Raw genomic sequence first — 13,923 nt, forward strand, 5'->3', positions numbered from 1 at the left:
TTTCCAGAATGGAAAAACATTCTTACTTCTTTCTTCTACTTACCAAGTATGTTTTAAGTTCTCATGGGTTGGTTTCTCCAATCTGATGATACTGGAACACTGAAAAATTAAAGTGTAAGTGATTAAGAGCAGGGAAAAGTTGAGATCCTTCCTATTCAAGTGTGGTTTGCGGACCAGATGGGATCTTGGTTGAAATTCAGAACGTTGGGGCCTCCCAGACTCACTGAGTCAAAATCTTCATTTCCACAAGACCCCCACATGATTTATGTGCACATTAAATTGAGGGAGTCTACTTAAAGTCTATTTCAAATAAAGTTACATAAAAATCATTTGCTTTTCCTTGGGTTATTATATTCCACAGAAATGCTTATGAATAATAAGGAAGGCCTAAAGAGAGATGGGGCTCTTTGCTTTTCCTCTCTCTTCTAACTAAAACAAAAAATGATTATTATATCTCCTTTCCTGGATATTCATTTTTGTGAACTGGGAAAGTTAGAAAAGCAGGTGTCTCCCTTAGAATGAAGGACACACACAAGATCTTCAAGGGCAGATATTAAGCTAGAATTATTATTCTGTTAAAAATCCTTTCCTGTTAAACGACAGATGTTGGCAGGGATGCAGAGAAAGGGGAACCTTCCTACACTGTTGGTGGGAATGCAAGCTGGTGCAGCCACTCTGGAAAACAGTACGGAGGTTCTTCAAAAAGTTGAAAATAGAGCTACCGTATGATCCAGGAATTGCACTACTGGGTATTTACCCCAAAGATACAAACGTAGGGATCCGAAGGGGTACGTGCACCCCGAAGTTTATAGCAGCAATGTCCACAATAGCCAAACTGTGGAAAAAGCCAAGATGTCCATCGACAGATGAATGGATAACAAAGATGTGGGGTATATATATATATATATATATATATATATATATATATATATATATATATAATGGAATATTATGCAGCCATCAAAAGGAATGAAATCTTGCCATTTGCAATGACGTGGATGGAACTGGAGAGTGTTATGCTGAGCGAAATAAGTCAATCAGAGAATGACATGAATCATATGACCTCAGTGATATGAGGAATTCTTAATCTCAGGAAACAAACTGAGGGTTGCTGGAGTGGTGGGGGTGGGAGGGATGGGGTGACTGGGTGATAGACATTGGGGAGGGTATGTGCTATGGTGAGCGCTGTGAATTGTGCAAGACTGTTGAATCACAGATCTGTACCTCTGAAACAAATAATACATTATATGTTAAAAAAAAAAAGAAGAAGAAGAAGAAGATAGCAGGAGGGGAAGAATGAAGGGGGGGAAATAGGAGGGGGAGATGAACCATGAGAGACGATGGACTCTGAAAAACAAACTGAGGGTTCTAGAGGGGAGGGGGTGGGGGGATGGGTGAGCCTGGTGATGGGTATTAAAGAGGGCACCTTCTGCATGGAGCACTGGGTGTTATATGCAAATAATGAATCATGGAACACTACATCAAAAACTAATGCTGTAATGTATGGTAATTAACATAACACAATAAAATAAATAAATAAAATCCTTTCCTGTTGTGTTTTCTTCTAAATTAAAAAAAGACCAAAACCCCACCCACTTATCCCAGTAGACATTAACCTTTGAATGTGTGAAGGTTGAGTTAAGAAGAATTGCAAGTACTCAGCTAAGATGTTGCCATCAGAGTTTATAGGTAACACGAAACTGAAATGTTTTTTACTTAGAAACTAGCCTTTTCCTAATTCCAGCAAGTCCTGTCAGTTCTAGGTCTGCTGAACTATGGCCACCTGTGCTCCATTTCCTCTGAAAGCCTTATCCAAATCGTCACTGTCTCTCTCTGGGGCCAAAGCAATAGCCTCCTAACCAACCCGTACCCCCTTTCTTGCTTCCCTCCAGCCCTTCTCAGATGGCAGTCGGGGCAGGGGACGGCTCTGTAAACACAAGTCAGACCATCCCCTTCATGTCTCGGGCCTTCCATAGCTCCCGTGCAATGGCCCAATGGACCCTGCATGGAAAGGCATCTGCCTCCCTTAACACAGGTACCATCTTGCTCCCCCATGGTGCACCCACACCAGCCTCAAGCCCCTCTCCTGTCTCTGGTTTCTGTACCTGCTCCTCTCATCTCACCCCAACACAAACACTCTGGCTCATTCTCATCTCTCAACTCAAAGGTTACCTCTGAGGGGCGGCCTCTCCTGGCCAGGCCACCTCGCCTGAATTAGCAGCTGCCCCTCATACCCTATCACTCCGTCGCCATCACCGTTTCTCTCCTAGTATCCTATAGTATAATCTGTAATAATCTCATTGATTGGTTCTCTTGCTTATTGCCTATCTCCCCAGCTAGACTCTGTGGTCAGTGGAAATAGGGACTGGTCTACCTTCCTCATTGCCCTATCCCTAGTTCCCAGGACAGCATCTGGCACATAGGGGTGCCCAGTAAACATGTGATGAATGAATCAATGAGTGAAATTAAAGGAATTAACATTATAAAGATATGATTCCTAGATGGTTATTAAACATATATTGTAGTTAATTATTTCTTTGTAACTTTATTCAAACAGAAAATGAACTTAAAATATACCCCAGTGATATCACTGAACTATACATAAATCATCATTAATATCACCTTCATGTTTTTTCATCAGTCCATAATTATAATCCATACACACTGTGGCCACTAGACCGGGGAGACTTTATTGGTCACCCAAGTCATGCAGTCCAAATCACCTTTTATATTGCACATAAGTATTTTCCTAAGAATCATATCTAATGTCAGACTGACGATAGACACGGCTAGTTGTCTACCCAATCAATCTATTTTCCCTCCCTAATAGACCTCTATTGTTTTTGGAACATAAACATGCCCAGATAACACTTCTCAGCCTGCCTTGCAGTCAGGTGAGTGCCATGAAACACAGTTCTGGCCAAAGAGACAGAAACTTCAATCTTCAGAGAAAGTTTTGCATTCTTGATAAAGATTCCACTAATTGCTCTGGGATGCTCCCCCTATTACCAACCTAGAATTTGAACATGGTGGCTTGAGCTTCAGCAGCCCCCACTTAGCCATGAGGAAAATAATGAAGAGAAGCACAGAGATCTTGCTCTGAATAGCCTCAAGACACTGAACCAAAACCAGCAACTGATGCTTACCTTCAAATTTCTTGGTGAGCAAACATGACTTCGTTTAAGCCACTGTTTTACAAGGTTTTCTGACACACTCTGCTACTTTAAAACCTGTAGTGAGTTTTTACTGACTACAAGATAAAGTCCAGACTTCTTCCAACTGAACCCAAGAGTTTTTGCAATCTTACCCAAGCCTTCTTCTGCCATCTCATCCCAACCCTTGGCCATGTCTTCCTAGATCCCCTTAACTACCTGCCCCCACCAACGCTCTCCAAACTTTCAATGAGTCCGAACATCTCACCTTTCCCTATTATATCACACATCTCCCAACTCCTGTATGTGCCACTTCTCTTATTCTCTCCATGAGAACCAGAACCATCTTTTAAGAACCAGTTCAAGCATCCTTCCCTCCACAAGCCTTCCACATCCCTCTGAGGCAGTGTCTTTGCTTATTCTTCTGTGCCTTCCAGTGCCATTATAACACTGTGACTTGTGCTACAACTATCTTGTTATGCACCTGTTCCCTCTGGTCTGTGAGACACAGGCCTGGTATCTCATTCATCTTTGCATCTTAATTAAATACCTAACACGCCACTGGTTACCACACCCCTAAAAATCATTCACCAAATAAAGGAATGAATATCCTTCAGCCCATGGGTACTGTTTTGGAACAATTACATCTCACTGTGTCTCTCCACAAATAATTCATTTTTAAGCACCTACTATGTGCCAGACTCTATACTGAGCATTAAGGATAAAGCGCTGGACAAAGGAGACAAAATTTTGTCCCTGTGTAGATATTCCTCCATTGACAAATCAAGTGCAAATCAAATAAAGGGTATTTCAGGATATCAACTCTGAGCAGTAATAAATCATGAAGGCAGAGATGATTATATACCCCAAGGTAGTAATGGAATGCAAAAAGTATCATTTAAAAAATAAAAGAGAAGTCTAAGTCTGCCTCATTAGAATGTTAAGAAGAAAATAAGCAATAATTCCTTTTCCACTATTTACGCTGGATCTAGTTACTACTAAGGAGTAGAAGAGAAAAACTAAGATGAAACAAATACTTCTACTTATACACTCAGATATGTGTACAGTGATGTGTCTTACATGACTGTTACATTATAACAGTCAAAATTTGGAAACAATCTAAATACTCCTCAATAGGGGATCCATTAAGTAAAATATGGTAATTTCATTCTACGGAATATTACATAGCCATTAAAAGAATGAGGAAGCCCTACAGCTACTGCTGTAGAAAAAAACCCCTCCAAGATATATAACGAAAAGAGAGAGGAAGCCACAGAATAACACAGATTGCAGAAGGAAGGAAGGGAAGGAAGCAGAGGTGAAAACTGACACAAGAAAAAAAACTGAATAGTACTGTATCTATGAAAGAAATTCAACTGGTAACTTCTTTCCCAAGGAAAAAACACCAGGCTCAGCTTTCATCCTTGATTCCTACAAAACTTTCAAGGAAAAAATAATGCCGATTGTATGTAACATCTTCCAGAGAAAAGAAATAAGGAAATATTTACAAGCTCATTTTATGTGGACAGTATGTTGACATCGAAATCTGACAAGAATTTTACAAGAAATAAATAAAACAAGAACAAGTCACTGCCTCCCATAAGCATAGCTGTAAAAATCATACACACAATATAAGCAAACTAAATCCTGTGGTCTATAAAAAGAATTAAACACCACAGCCAAGACTGGCTCCTCCCAGAAATGCACAGGCAACTTAATATTTGAAACCTATTAACAAAATTCAACATACTTACAGGGAAAAAAAAAGAAAAAGAAAAAACTCATATGGTCATCTCAAAAGATCCAGAAAAAAAAAAATCATTTGATAAAAGTCAACATACATTCTTGGTAGGAAAAAACTCAACAAATTAGGAATACAAGGAACTTCCTTAACCTGATAAAAGATAGCTACAAGATCAAAGCAAATCAAAACAGAAAAATCCTACAGCAAACATAGCAATTCATAGTGAAATAGGAAAAGCCTAACCCATGTCCCACCCTCATTGCTGTGAATATAATAAACTACAAAAATATCTGCCATTAAATTGATAAACCAAATCAGAGAGAGCTGAGAAGTAACAGAGATGCTCTAACATAAATGGCTGATATGTATAAGGTAATGACCAAATAAATAGGTATTCCAAAAATGTTTGTTGCATTATTTAATTAAATATACTCTGGAGTTACAGTCTTACTGCTCAGGAATAAGGGCAGTTCAATTTAAACTTGGCCCAGCAAATGAAATACAAAATTTGAAACAGGGCAATAGCAAATAGGTCGATTTATTTCTTGTGTATTTGTATTTGTTTTTACCTTATCTTGACCTTCTGCTCTTAGATACATGTAAGAATTTAATTCTGTATTCTTAGTTGCATGTTACTGCTGACTTATTTGTTTTCTTTGTAAGTTATTTTAAGTCAGTAGTGGATGTAACCCCTGAATAAATATGAAAAAAACAAATAAAAGGTGGTTAAAGCAGGACTCAGCTAACAAAGTCACTCTTTTTAAGGGCTCAAATTTTTTTATTGTGAAAAAAAATATCTAAATAACACCAAATCCTAAAACACATTGTTCTTTGCCATTTAAAAATAAAGTTATTTTTTATTTAAATTCAATTAGCTAACATATAGTACATCATTACTTTTCGATATAATGTCCAATGATTCATCAGTTGCATGAAACACCCAGTGCTCATCACATCACGTGCCCTCCTTAATGCCCATCACCCGGTTCCCCCATCCCCCCACCCACCTCCCCTTCCACAGCCCTCAGTTTGTTTCCCAGAGTCAAGAGTCTCTCATGGTTTGTCTCACTCTCTGATTTCTTCCCATTTAGTTTTCCCTCCCTTCCCCTATTGTCCTTGCACTATTTCTAATATTCCACATATGAGTGACACCATATGATAATTGTCTTTCTCTGATTGACTTATTTCACTCAAAGGCACTCAAAATGTAGATACCTAAATTATCGATAAGAATTACTCTTAGGCTTTACTTTGGTAGACATGATAGAGAAGAGTAGAGATTATTTGTGAACAAAAATTGCTTTCTAAAGAAATATGACAGTTATGAACATGGGACACTTTCTGTATTAAGTCTTTGGAGGTTCTAGGTTATTTAAAGTATGATGAACCTGGGGTGCCTGGGTGGCTCAGTCAGTTAAACATTTGCCTTTGGCTCAGGGCATGATCCTGGGGTCCTGGGATTGAGCCCCACCTGAGGCTCCCTGTTCAGTGGAGAGTCTGCTTCTCCCTCTGCCTCTGCCTCTTCCCCAGCTTGTGCATGTGTGCTCTTTCTCTCAATCACTCTCTCTCAAATAAATAAAATCTTTAAAAAAAAAAAGTATGATGAATCTTTCCCGGCAAGTTAAACTTTGTAGTCCACATTAATAAGAGATAAAGATGATAATGTTGCGTTCCAACATCAGATTCTAAATTACAAAGAACAAAATTTTGTGCCCATTCACAGCTTAACCCTTAAAATGTCTTTTTTTTCCCTAACATTAAGACGACTCGCAATGCATAAATGTAACAACTATGCTATGATACGAGCTTCTTTAGGGAAGGAGCTGTGTTAATTAACTGGCACAGGTTAGGCACTTGATAAAGAGTTGTCAAACGAATGAATCAGCATTCTATTCTAAAACAGAAACACCAAAACATGTTTGTTGCAAAATAAAAGTAGCTTAGAAAGGTAGTAACTACCAGTAGAAAATATTTCCAAATTGTCTGTTAAAGATAAACAGAACATCTGTTGATGGTATCCGGTTGAGAATTTACCATGATCCAGTCACTTTGTATTTGTTATCTTATTTAATCCTTACCAAAGCTCTTTGAGGAAAATATGACTGGTATACTCATTTTACAGATGGGGAAACCAAGGTTTAGAGTTACATAACTTGCCTGAGACACATAGCTACTAAATGGTAAAGTAAGTATTTGACCTCAAACAGTCTCTCAGATTTACTCTTTTAACCATTATGTGATCCCATCTTCAATTTTGTAAACCACTTTTCACTTACAGTATGTAGTCTTTGAAAGCCAATAAGAAAAAGAAAAAAAAAAAAAAAGCACTAGACAGACTCCTACTTCCTAAAAGGAGATATGAGAAATAATGAAATTGCTTACAATGGCACGTATTGGAGCCAAGATGGTGGTTTTTAATAAAACTGAGAAAGGCTGGATTGCTTTCCCGCAGAAATTGTAGAAACACAGATGCTGCCCAACCTTAAAAATGTAAAACTGTTCATGTTTTTGATCTCTGGACCAAAGGAAAAACTACAAATTCCACTGTTTGGAACATTTAATGGAAGAGTTTTAAAGGAAACCATTATTATAATCATGGTACCCACCAGTGCTATGAGAGTCCAAGCTCTGTCAACATTTTCTTTATAAATTCACTATTAGGACTTTCTAACTCATCCAGCATTATGCAGCGAGACCTTAAAAATCTGAAATGTAAGACATCAAATGGTGAGTGATATTGTTCCAAGAATTAAGGAGGAAAATGGACATCATGTGATACAGACACAATAGAAAAATGTCTGGCTTATCCAGCATTTTAACAGGTATTAGCTGTCTTTTACTTTGTTTTTCTTGCTTTGGAAGAAAGTTTAGGGGAGAGGGTAGGTTGATCTGGAATGGAAGGTTGTATTGCAACCAACCATGAAAAAGTTTTTCAAAGTTTTTAGTATGGTACAAAGAGTTTGATAAACTCTTAAAAAACCTAGATGTTGTCTCTACTTTCTGAGTCTGCAGAAAGGCTTGAAATCTCATAAAGAGAGATTACGTTTAAGAACTCTGGCACTTGATACATGTCTTTCTCTGACTGACTTATTTCACTCAGCATAACGCCCTCCAGTTCCATCCATGTCATTGCAAATGGCAAGATCTCATTCCTTTTGATGGCTGCATAATATTCCATTGTGTATATATACCACATCTTCTTTATCCATTCATCTGTCGATGGACTCCTTTTAGTCTCAACCATAAAAAGACTGAAAGAACAGTCATTTCTAATCCTGTCTAGTATATTCCAGCTAAATGGGAGCAAGAAGACATAGAATAAAAGGAACTATTCCATCATTTCAGAACTTCAGCAAGTGTTGAGCTAAATTCCTTTCTCAATAAGGGTTAAAGCTGAAGGGACCTGATTTCTTGGAACATGCTTCTCTAATCTCTACACTCTATATCCCCTGCCACTATATTTTCTCATTTTCCTTCCTTGAGATGACTTGCCTTCAATATGAAATCAAGGGTGAAAAAAAATGTAGCAAATCATACCTTACAAAGGCAAGTGAAATAAATTTATTTAACAACTCATTCTGGAATTACAGTTCACGTCACCATTTATCATGCTTAAAAACCATAATAAATGGTTTGTAAAATCACATCAGATGGCTAAGGCAGAAGAGGGCCAATGAAACAATGCAATCCACTTAATTCTTTATGGCCAATCTACACAGTCACAAAATGTGGAAGAGACCAAGAAAGATTAGGCCCCTCACTAACACTGGGGAAAAAAACAAAACAAAACACAGTGCATTGCTCAAGGCCACCCTATTTGCCTGGAACCACACAAACATAACCATATGTGGCTTCCTTTGCTAATCTATCCAATTAGAGTTTTACCTTATGGATCCTGAAAAAGATACCGTCTACATGGAGTTTCAAATCCAAACTCCCTCTTCCTCCTAGGATTACTAAAACTCAGTTGATTGATTATTATAGTGTAAAATGACTTAGATTTATTTTCTGGTAGGGTCTGATATTCCCTACCAAAAGACTCAGCAGACTGTTTAAACCGACTCAGGATTTTTGCTTCTGGATTGATTTTACATAGTGAATTTTCACATCAAATATTCATTTAGTAAGTGAAGCCTTTTATTAATAGACCCATTTTAAATAAACTGTCCAATAAGTCTTGAAACTTTGAAAATTATGGCTCTTTCCACAATTATGCTTTAAATCTTATGAGTCACATAATTTTCCTATGTACATTTTTGGCTATGAGTACATCCTAATATTAAACAGAAACGATTGAAAAGTAAACGGATTCATGTGTCAGCATAATCTAAATATGGCAGGCATCGTCTTATAAGTAGAAATGGTGCTAAGATTCTGAAGTTAGAAGGTTTACTGTAAGTAAGAAGCCAAAAGTTCAGACATTCAACCAAAGTTGATCCAAACCTTTTAGGTTGGAAACATCACAAAAGTGGGCTTTTCCACAAAATGGCCTGTATTTCCTGTTTTTAGCTAAGCTGGAAGCGCAATAGGAACAATAGTTATTAAGACATGGCATTGCTTCTACTTTTGGTCTGAAAACACCAAGCAGATGCTATGAGCATGACGAATCAAAAGAAAAAAAGTTGAGTGGAGAGGTGTTCTGGGCTATGAAAAGGGGAGTTAACGGGGACAGAATTTCCTAACTTGAGCACCAGTTAACCATAGCTTGGACGCCCAGTGTGTTATGACTCACTACCAGCTTGCTCCAAAATAACACAAGAACATCTTGGGCTAAATCATTACTGGAGTATATTGTTAATACTATTTCCAGAAAAAAAATTAAGGAGAAACATGATGGCACTCACATAAATTCCTTTTTACAGAATAATCTGGAAATGAGATCGCATAAGCAACCTGCTAGACAGATAGTCTGATAATGTTATTCACCACATGCTCTTAGAAATTTGGGGCAAAAATCACAGCTCCCATCAACAGGTTGATAATAGCTCTTCACAGGAAAAGCGTGGAATTGTTAAAGACAGAACACAAGCTGAATTTTCAAAAGCAAAGTCTCCAGAGTCTTATGGATTGTGAATATAGAGCTATATTTTGCATCTTCCAAAAGGCCACATACTGCTGTTGTCTCAAACTTACTTTAAAGCTAAAGCTTCCTAACTGATAAACTCAAACCACTAACATTCAACCATTGAGTTAATACAATTATAAGACCTGTACATTATTGATTGTGCATCCTCAATTAAGAAAGCAAATTTGGGAGCTATTGCTGTCTTGGACTTGATCGTTCCATAATAAACAGCAGCAGGTAAAGTTGGACAAGTCACCTAGTAATACAATCTCTAAATATCCTCTTCTCTAACCTGGAAATATGACTGACCCCCTAATAAATCAATCCCCAAAGCTGAAGGACAAAACTCTATAATAATAAAAAACAGGAGAAAAAGAAAACAAGTGTTTAGGATTTGCAGCCAGGACCAGAGAGCCTTAATAGGAGAATATATTGACACTAACCTATAAAGGAAGTTTGTAAGGTCTTGCAGAGAGAAAAGTAAGAAAACAATGAAATGAGGGCGCCTGGGTGGCTCAGATGGTTAAGCATCTGCCTTCGGCTCAGGTCATGATCCCGGGGTCCTGGGATCAAGTCCCGCATCGGGCTCCCTGCTCCTTGGGAGCCTGCTTCTCCCTCTGCTTCTCTCTCTCTCTCTCCCTCTGTCTCTCATGAATAAATAAAGAAAATCTTTAAAAAAAAAAAAAGAAAACAATGAAATGAGACAGCTCAACTGAGACACAGGTCTAGGGGTCACCAGCCTCCTCATCCATCCTTCTGTGAAAATCTGTCATTCCTCGCACAAGGAGCAAGCCATGCCTGATGGTCAGGGCAGTGTCCTCAGGGTTCAGGGTCTGGTGGTGCAGTGACTCACCAAGGTCAAAACGAAGAGCAGAGGATGCACTGCTCAAAACTCGCCCCAGGGCAAGTTCTCCACTAAGATCAGGGTATGAAGCCAAGCAGGGCAAGAGTCAGTAAATTCTAGAAGAGGCAGCTATGCTAGAGTCACAGGCAGAAAGATGCTGAGAGGGCCTAGACCTTTGGAGGGAGTAAGGATGACAGGCCAAGCACGTGCTTTTGGTGGGTATGGTCAAATGAGGACCTGCCCCACCATCTGGGGCAAAAATCCTGCACTGGCAGGTGCTGCTTTCTTCTCTCCTGTGTTCTATTTTGGCAATCTCCATTTTGCCACAGTTCCTGTCTCTCCCCTTTGTTTGCATCCCTGGTACTTCATATGTGTGCTATGTGTCTCCAGGAGTTTATACTCTGGGTCTAACTAATACTTCACATGAAAGCAGATTAATCAAGGGCACACACAGTATGTTTATTATTCATTTTTATGACCGGGGTTAATAATTTAGTAATTGTAGTGAATGGCTAAAAAAAGAGAGAGAAAGGAATAATGGGTCCCTTGTTTGGTGGCAGCCAGGCTTCCTTCCTGGAGCTGTGCCACTGGCGGGCAGGTTCTGAAACAGGCATGAGTTCCGCTGTGGGACCACATTCAGTTGATGGTAAAGCCTGGAAGAGCGTTACTGGACTTTAATCTAGTAGACTATGTGTATTTGTTTGTTCAACTTTGATCCCATGACAAAAAAAAAAAAAAAGACTGTGTGTGATTTCTTGAGAAGGACTTGCCTGGCTGACGTAATCTGAACAAAAAGGAAACTCAAACTACACAGAAGCAAAACAAATACATACAGAGGGGCGCTCCTCATTTAAAAATGACATGACAATGAAACCCTTACAGTGAGTTATGTACTGGGGCAAAGACCATGTCTCATTCGTTTTCTATGTCCCAGCATTGAAGAGTAGTGTCTGGCATATGGCAGGCATTCTATAATCACTCCGTGAACTGAACTGAACTGCACTGCTTCATATCCCCACCGCTGGTCTCCTTTCATCCATCCAGTTAACAAGCTGTACTTGACCTCAGCTCAGCCATCACTTCCTCAAAAAGACCTGCCCGGACCTCCCCGACGTGATAAATCCCCCCTAATAACACTAGTATGCACGCTCCTTCAAAAGCAACTATCAGCTGTAATTGTACATTTACTTGCGAAGCTCTTTGATATAAACAATACAAGCCATAAACAATAAATTCCAAAGAGGCAAGGACTGTGCCTTTTTGTTTTTCGCTCATGCAGTAAATGTTGTTTTGGTTGGCACTCAGCAAATATTTGTTAAAGTAGTGGACCAAGAACTCATAATTTTCATGGTTTCCTCTCATTCTAATAATACTCACAAGACCTCAAATAATATGCAATAAATTATCCAACACACACTCAAATAACAGTCAGAGCTGGGAAAGCAAGTTTGCAATACAGGCCATCCAGTGAGGAAGAATTTAAATAAGGCAAAGGGAAAATGCAAATATCTTTTATTATAGCTAGAAGTGAAGTCTCTATTCTGGAATGTACCATTAAATTGCTTATGGAGAAACGTTTACTCTTTTATAGGCACCTCAGTTGTCTCATTTTTTTAAAGCATAATCCATTAAATTGAACCACTAAAGGTCAAAAACTCTCAAATATTGCCCATTTCATATGGCCTAATCTAGCAGACAATATATATTTGCTTACATAATTTAGTTTAGCCATATGTAAGCAGTTTTTCCATGAAATTGTTCTCTGCACCTTGGGAGTAAAAAAAAAAAAGGGTAATACTCTGTTGATTCAAAGTACAATACTGAAGAATATGAGACATGGTAAATGACAAGGTTATTTTCTAGTTGAAGACAAAGAAGGAGCAGAAATGGAAATTTAGCCATATTTAATCTAATATCTGAACATTTACAATAAACCAATATATCCAATTATTCCAGCCCACAACTTAATAAGTAAAATTCCAGGAGATTAATTAAGAGGCAAGAAAAGAACATCAAAGAGGGCTATTGCTTCAATTGGACCATATTTATGCAGCAACCCTTGTGTGTCAGCATACTCCGAACAAAAGATTTGGCAGTGAAAGACAGATATAGTCCCTGCCCTCAGGAACTTAGAATCAGTGCAAGAGGCCTCAACATCACTCAGCATCAGGGAAATGCAAATGAAAACTATAACAAGACATCACCTTACTCTGGTCAGAAGGGCTAAAATTAAAGAGATAAGGAATAACAAGCGTTGATGAGGATGTGGAGAAAGAAGAACTCTCATGCACTCTTGGTAAGAATGTAAATTAGTGCAGCCACTATGGAAAACAGTATGGAGGTTCCTCAAAAAGTAAAATAAAATAGAAATACCATATGATCTAATAATTCTCCTGCTGGGTATTTACCCAAAGAAAACAAAAACCTTAATTCAAAAAGATATATGCACCCCTATGGTTACTTAGCATTATATTCACAACAGCCAAATTATGGAAGCAACCTAGGTGTCCATCAACAGATGAATGGATAAGGAAGATGTGGTAGATATATACAGTGGAATACTGCTCAGCCATAAAAAAGGATGAGATTGCACCATCTGGGACAACATGGATGGACCTAGAGGCCATTCTGCTAAATGAAACAAGTCAAGATGGAGAAAGACAAATACCATATGATTTCATTCATATGTGGTATCTGAAAACAGCAAATGAGTAAACAAACAAAAAGTAGAATCAGACCTATAAATGCAGAGAACAAACTGATGGGTTGCCAGAGAGGAGGGTGGTGAAGGGTTGGGCAAAATGGGTGAAGGGGAGTGGAAGATACAGGCTTCCAATTATGGACTGAGTAAGTCACGAGAACAAGGGGCACAGCACAAGGAATAGTCTATGGTATTGCAATCGCATCGTATGGTGACAGATGCAGCCACCCTTGGGATGAGCACAGCATTAACATGTAGACTTGTCAAATCTGCACTGTGCACATGAAACTCATGGAACATTGTGTGTCAACTATACTCAAATTTTAAAAGTCATTTAAAAAACCATGAAAGAAGCCTCAGTGTGTGTCTCACACACCTCACAGCTCCTCAAGCTTCCCCTCATCCCCTGAGCTAAAT

General features: G+C 38.6%; 1 long non-coding RNA gene across 1 annotated transcript in view; it reads right to left on the reverse strand.

Moving 5' to 3' along the window:
• Nucleotides 1-13,923, reverse strand: part of LOC114225657 (uncharacterized) — a 218,948-nt gene that overhangs the window by 177,443 nt on the left and 27,582 nt on the right. The window contains exon 3 of the long non-coding RNA XR_003612609.2: nt 44-99. This is a non-coding gene — a long non-coding RNA (uncharacterized LOC114225657). The remainder of the gene's footprint in view (nt 1-43; nt 100-13,923) is intronic.

The sequence above is a fragment of the Eumetopias jubatus genome, unplaced genomic scaffold, assembly GCF_037043125.1.
Source record: "Eumetopias jubatus isolate StellerSeaLion01/CBP00866 unplaced genomic scaffold, mEumJub1_p1.0 scaffold_6, whole genome shotgun sequence".
In the NCBI taxonomy this organism is placed as follows: domain Eukaryota; kingdom Metazoa; phylum Chordata; class Mammalia; order Carnivora; family Otariidae; genus Eumetopias; species Eumetopias jubatus.